Source organism: Portunus trituberculatus, chromosome 43 (assembly GCF_017591435.1).
Source record: "Portunus trituberculatus isolate SZX2019 chromosome 43, ASM1759143v1, whole genome shotgun sequence".
Lineage (NCBI taxonomy): Eukaryota > Metazoa > Arthropoda > Malacostraca > Decapoda > Portunidae > Portunus > Portunus trituberculatus.
In genome coordinates, this window is record NC_059297.1 from 405,580 (window position 1) to 413,079 (window position 7,500).

Sequence of the window (7,500 nt, forward strand, 5' to 3'; positions counted from 1 at the left end):
ACACACACACACACACACACACACTGTAACAAAAAGCAATACATACAAATAAACAGTACTGGTTGGTGAGCAATGTTATTAACCAAGGCATAAAAAGAGAATAACCCTTTTTTTCGTATGATATTTCAGGATACATAATTTTGATATAATAGAGAATTTAATTTCTTGATTGGCTATCAGTTGAAAATGTTGAGTCCCGGTAGAAATTGCCATGTAACAAATATTACAATGTTTTAGTGTAACGGGAATATTCTTACTGCACGATACATAGAAATAAAAAAAATAAATGAAATAAATAAATAAATAAATTATATATATATATATATATATATATATATATATATATATATATATATATATATATATATATATAATCTATTTATTTATTCATTTATTTATTTATTTATTTATTTATTTCATGTATATATCAAATCATTATGAAGAAAAAGAGGGATGCCAGACAGAGGAAATCTACTGCATGGCTAGCTTGGAGAACGATGTCTGGAGATTAGAAAACACTAACAAGAATAATACAAAAAGCGAGGCAGAACATTCGGCTGGTCAGCTGAGATAGAGCGAGACAAAAATGTTATAACGTTTGATAATATGAAAAGTTTATCGACATTACTCATTAAACTTGACAAAATATAGAAACATTGTTGAAATAGGAGTAAAGGAGAACACGATACCACTGCTAAAGAAAAACTGTAAATCTTGCCGCCACCGTCGAGGGCCATATGGTGTCTTGTGTTGACGAATACTCGTAAGTCACCGGGAGTGTTGGACGCTCACGGTGGATGCATAACGTTACATCCTTCCCTTAACCTTGGTGTGTCTGATTGATAAATGTCCCTCGCTGAATCATTAATTTTGCTCCTGGAGTTGAATGATTTACACTAATCATCGCAAGAACACGCTCCATGTCACGTTCAGTGTATCATTTGCACAAATTAAAAACAAGAGAGGTTCTACAGCCTTCACAATTCAAGAGCGACCAGCATTGCGACCATAGTTGATGAAGGAAGTGATTTATATTCTCTTTAGTGCAATGATTTTAATTTTTTTCACTATTTCAGGATATGAAAGCATGCATCCCATGTTTATTATTAACTTTTTACGATTTTCGGCTTATTTCCGTGATACAAAGACCGCCAGAAGCCAAAAATATTGGCAAATGTGAAAATCGCGCTTCTGTCATGTCTGTCTATCATAGGACAAGATGGTATTAACTGATCTGCAGTAACAAAACCAACATATGTTTTATAGTCTATATATCTTTAGGATCGAAGAATAATTTTTCATGTGGACAGTGTCTCTCCTTTAAAAAGAGACGATTACCTATTCGCCATTGTAATATGACCTCAGTATTATTATTGTTCTAATAAAGCCTCTTCTTATCGTACAGTCCATGCACACTGTACGCCTCTGGTCACGTTACCTCTCCATCGTCTTAATGAAGGCACTTGGAAAACAACTTCAATTTTTTGACCTACTTCATTGTGGAAAAACTTTGTGTCGGGCCGCTTTCTTCTTCTCCTCTCCTGCCTCCATGCGAGTGAGATAGCATGAAGAGAAGAGTTTCGAGACATCTCGCGAATTAAAGCTGGTCTTGCGTTCCAGAATTTTTGCATTTTGTCTCGGCGGAGAAGCTCTGGCTGGATTTTTCTTCATGTTTATTCGATTCTTGGCCGGTCTTGAATTCCGCAAACAATATATTGGAGTGTTTTAATTGAAGAATAGAAGAGACATAATTCAGACGCATCCATAATCCATCAGGGATTTGTATGAACCACGAAGTGAAATTGTGGAGTGTACTTCAGACTAAAGAGAAATGGTTGAATTAGGAGAACATTTTTTGACACACTGATGGTGGTGGAAGTAGCGTTGGTGTTGGTGCTAGTGGCTGTGGTGATGTCATTATTATTATTATTATTATTATTATTATTATTATTATTATTATTATTATTATTATTATTATTATTATTATTATTATTATTATTATTATTATTATTATTATTATTATTATTATTATTATTATTATTATTATTATCATTACTACTATTATCATTATTATTATCATTATTATTATTATTATTATTATTATTATCATTATTATAATCATTATTATTATTATTATTACTATTATTATTATTATTATTATTATTATTATTATTATTATTATTATTATTATTATTATTATTATTATTATTATTATTATTATTATTATTATTGTTGTTGTTGTCATTGTTGTTGTTGTTGTTGTTGTTATTGTTTTGTTGATGTTATTGTAATTGTCGTCGTCGTGATTATTGGATGTGCGATGATTAGTGTAAAGGAAGCAGGCAGAGGACAGAGGGCAGAGGGCAAAGGGCAGGGGCAGAGGGCAGAGGGAGTGGTACAAGAATGTTCCTAACATAACCTAATTTTTCCACAAAGGTAAGTTGTAAGAGTGTGGGGAAGAAAAAGTTTGTTGGAATAGGAAATCTTTTCAGCTTGGCGTGGCAAGATTTGGCTTTCATCTTTGTGGGAACCCACGAATTGAAAAAATATGTCAAAACCTGAATATTTTTTGTTATGATGAGACGGCTATTAGTATTGCACACTACCTCTGCAGTATTCTTTGATGTTCACACACTCCCTGGAAAATGGCGCAAAAAAAAAAAAAATAAATGCAACTACTATTAACCCCCTTCAATACTGGGATACATTTTTACCTTGAGATTTGTGTACGATTAGACCATTTTATTGATATTAGGAAGGGTCTGTGGAGGTCAGAAGATTAATGGCTAGAGTCCTCACTATTTTAACTGCTACATAAATTTCTGAAGCAGTATAAAATCACCAAATAGTAAGCAGAATGAATATGGAAAAGCGTCATGGTAATGAAGAGGTTAAAGGGTTTCAAGGCGGAAAAGTGAAGGAGAATTTCCCAGTCAAAGGCATGAAAATATTGAACCTCCTGATAAGTTATGAATAATTGAGAAATACATGTTTTAAATAGACTATTCATAAAAGTCACTTTATTTGAGCTTTTCTTTTGTAAGCTGATAGATGGCTCGTATGAAGGCACAGGCTTAGAGGATGTGTCGTCACAGTGCTGGTGAGAAAGAGTGCTGGAAGAACGATGGACTTTAAGCTGGAACGTTCACTCAACAGTGAAAACTGTTGCAATTAAACCATCTCATCATACAGTTGGCTTCATTGACAGAGTACTAGCCGTTGAGGAGTGGCGTTCTCTCTCTCTCTCTCTCTCTCTCTCTCTCTCTCTCTCTCTCTCTCTCTCTCTCTCTCTCTCTCTCTCTCTCTCTCTCTCTTTCAAGCATTCGAAGTCTTATAGTATATTCTTTATGCAGTTTTCCAAGTGCAGTTTTAGGTCAAGTATTTAATGGGAACAAAATACATTAAAGAGAAACAAATCGAGAAAAGTTAAAAGAAAAAAATCCTTTGAGGCTCAGCACCCTTTCCCTTGTGAGGCTCAGCACCCTTTCCGGCACACACACACACACACACACACACACACACACACACACACACACACACACACACACACACACACACACACACACACACACACACACACACACACAGAGAGAGAGAGAGAGAGAGAGAGAGAGAGAGAGAGAGAGAGAGAGAGAGAGAGAGAGAGAGAGAGAGAGAGAGAGAGTGGTGGTGGTGGTGGTGGTGGTGGTGGTGGTGGTGGTGAGTGGTGAGTGGAGAGAGAGAGAGAGAGAGAGAGAGAGAGAGAGAGAGAGAGAGAGAGAGAGAGAGAGAGAGAGAGAGAGAGAGAGAGAGAGAGAGAGAGAGAGAGAGAGAGAGAGAGAGAGAGAGAGAGAGAGAGAGAGAGAGAGAAACTAGGAAAACATGTAAAATGTAAATAAAGGCAAAACGAAGAATAAAAACGAAAAAGTAAAGATAAAATTGTAAAACATCTAATACATTTTTTCACCTCGGTAGGAATTCCAAAACAAATTGTCGAGTTTCCTAGCCATTTTTTCCAACAGATAGTGAATGAGCTAAACATCGACCATGTTACCTCCTCGGCTTACCACCCCAATCCCAAGGCTGTCTGGAGCGGTTTCACCAAACATTAAAATCCATGATGAAGAAGTATTGCTTGGAGCATCAAGGAGACTGGGATGAAAGTATTTCTTTCCTTCTCTTCGCTTTAAGAGAATCTCCTCAAGATTCTTTAGGTTACTCCCTTTGAATTACTCTATGGTAGACAGATCAGGGGCCTCTCAAAATATTAAAGGATCAATGGTTTACTCAAAATACTCCTTCAAGCCCCAGTGTGTCTGACTACATCAGTAACCTTAAGAATAAAATCAGTGAAGTCAGAAATGGGACCTTATGTTGTGGCTCAAAACTAAGTCCATTAAATTATGTGGTCCACACTCCTGACCGTCGTAAGGATTCCCAACTTGTTCATATTAATCTAATGAAACCTTACCACTCCAGAGAACCAGAGGACGACTTGTCTCCTTGTACCTGTATGTCTGATAAAAGGAGTCTGGTCCTGTGCCCCAGAGGAAGATCCGACATCGAATTCATCTCGTCAAAAAGAAAAAAAAAAGGAAAGCTTAGGGGAGGAAATGTTACGGCCCGCCCGTAACATGCATTACTACCATCACCTCCTCCGCTTGTTACCTCGTTCGCCACCTCTCCGCCTCCCCTTCCACGTCACCGTCTCGTGAACCTTCCACGCCACCGTCTCGTGAACCTTCCACGTCACCGTTTCATGAAGCCCGGCTACTGTCCCGAAGTTGGATTCACGCGGCCCTTTCGACTCAACCGAAAGTGTTGAGCCAGCTCTTGGTTTTCTGGATTGGCAGTTGAGATCCAAGCCTCAACCAGTGAACACAACGCCTCTTGGTTCTGCCGTGGATCAACCATCACCCAGCATTTCACCACTGCGACACCGCATAAGTATCACTTCCCTCGTCCGTGTTTTCCACATTGCCTCTATATAGGATTAGGATTATTGTTAGGTATTAAGTTGGGTTCTTTATTGTTGTATTTATTACTGTGTTATATGTATATGTGTATGTCATTTTCCTGTGTTTCATGTTATATAAAACACACACAATAACAAAACACAAAGATGCAAACATTTATTACAACAACTATTTCATCACCGCCATTCACCACTATAGAAACTGCATCTCTGTGTTTGTGTGGTGTAAATATCGACTGCATTTATCTTTACTACGTTTTACCCCTTAAGTAGTGGGACACATTTTTACCTTGCGATTTGTGTACGATTAGACCATTTTGTTGACATTAGGAAGAGTCTATGGGGGTCAGAAGATTAATAGCCAGAGTCTTCACTATTTTAATCCATCACATAAGATTCTGAAGCTGCATAAAATGACCAAATAGCGAGTAGAATGAATATGGAAACGCGTCATGATACTGAAGAAGTTAAGGATAAATGAAGGGAAGAATGACGTATAGATAAACAGCCTCTGATGAACAAGAGTGCAAAAGAATACAAGGGAACTAAAAATGTAGCTATGATTTAACACTTTTCTTTTTGAAATGTAGAAATTGTGGAGAAGAAAATTAAAGGAAAGCGTGTTATTTATGTTTGTATCTTGAGAGAGAGAGAGAGAGAGAGAGAGAGAGAGAGAGAGAGAGAGAGAGAGAGAGAGTTGCAATATCTACCGCCTCCTACATATATCCCGAGTTTTCGTTTCCTTTTTCGTCACTCCTCCCTCTTTTCCTCTTCCTTTTTCTCCCTCGCTTCCATCCTCTCCAAAAATATGTGTTCTTATCTCCCCTCTTCTTACCCTTCCTCCCAGCCCTTTCTCCATGCTGAACAATGCCAGCTACCACTCCTCTTGTGTGTTTACGACGTCATCACCACCACCATCATCATCATCATCATCATCATTATCATCGTCATCATCATTGTCATCATGATCATTATTGTTACTACTCTTATTACTATTATTATTGTTTTTTTTCTTTTTGTTGTTGTTGTTCTTCTTGTTCTTTGTTTCTTCTTAATTTTCTTCTTAGTTTTCTTCTTCTTCATCATCATCGCCATCATCATCATCATTACCTTTTCTTCTTCTTCTTCTTTCTTCTTTCTTCTTCTTCTTCTTCTTCTTCTTCTTCTTCTTCTTCTTCTTCTTCTTCTTTCTTTCTTTATTTATTTCATCTTCTTTTTTTTCTTCTTCTTCTTCTTCTTCTTCTTCTTCTTCTTCTTCTTCTTCTTCTTCTTTTTTTTCTTCTTCTTCTTTGCGTTAACATTAGTTGTTTTCTACTTTTTCTTAGTTTTGTAAATTGAAAATTATGAATTTCTATCGTAGAATTATGTATTTATTTTCTAAGTTCCGCATGTTAATGAAATAGTGAAACATCTTTTCTACGAAATTCGTCTAATATTTATTACAGAAAATTTTATTCCTTACTTAAAGGCAAAAAATATGTACAGGTGTCAAAATTTCTTTTCAGTTTACAGTAATAGAAGGTAAATGATCATAATTCACTTCATACAAAATTCAAAGACCTCCCAAAACATGCCTTATTAGTGTGTGTGTGTGTGTGTGTGTGTGTGTAATTCGCCTCGGTCGTCTGCTGGTCACCCAGCCAGTCTTCCCCATTACGGAGCGAGCTCAGAGCTCATAGACCGATCTTCGGGTAGGACTGAGATCACAACACACTCCACACACCGGGACAGCGAGGCCACAACCCCTTGAGTTACATTCCGTACCTATTTACTGCTAGGTGAACAGGGGCCACACATTAAGAGGCTTGCCCATTTGCCTCGCCGCCCCGGGACTCGAACCCGACCCTCTCGATTGTGAGTCGAGCGTGCTAACCGCTACACTACGCGGTGTGTGTGTGTGTGTGTGTGTGTGTGTGTGTGTGTGTGTGTGTGTGTGTGTGAACGTGTGTGCCTGCATACGCGGCCATGTGTGTTCATCGGATGCCTAAGATAGATCCATTCAATCATTGCCAATATCGAGCCGCCACCACAGCTGGGGGAACTTGCGTCACCCGCTCCCCGTTCAGCCCGCTGAGTGTCCCATGAGAACCTATTATCCCGAACTTGCAGTGATTATGTGAAGGAATCGTGCGGCAGCGCATGGCGCACCTCTCAGGTGAAGGAAGAGCCCCCTCATCACTACTCGTGCCTTTCCACCAGCGGGTTGTCCCTCATCAATACTGCGTTGTGGCGAGGTACCATTACCGCCACGCCGGCCGCCGCTACGCGGGTTTACGGCGGTGTTAAAACTCCAGTTATGACGAATTGAATGTCTCATGCCCGCCTGCGCTCTTCGAGGTCGACGAATTTACGGTAACTATGAACAGTGAAATGTTAAGGAGAGAGTGGAGCAGCGGGCGGCGCGGCGCCTGCACCAATATACCCACATGGGTGTGGCTCACCTTGACAGTAATATTGCAGTTTTCATTCACTACATGAAATCACACTTTCATATTCATTCACCCTCGGAATTACAAGGATCTTATTGGAATGCATCTCATCACCAT

General features: G+C 38.6%; 1 long non-coding RNA gene across 1 annotated transcript in view; it reads left to right on the top strand.

Moving 5' to 3' along the window:
- The window catches only part of LOC123518360, a 139,586-nt gene that overhangs the window by 111,478 nt on the left and 20,608 nt on the right, over positions 1 to 7,500 (top strand). The window lies entirely within an intron of this gene.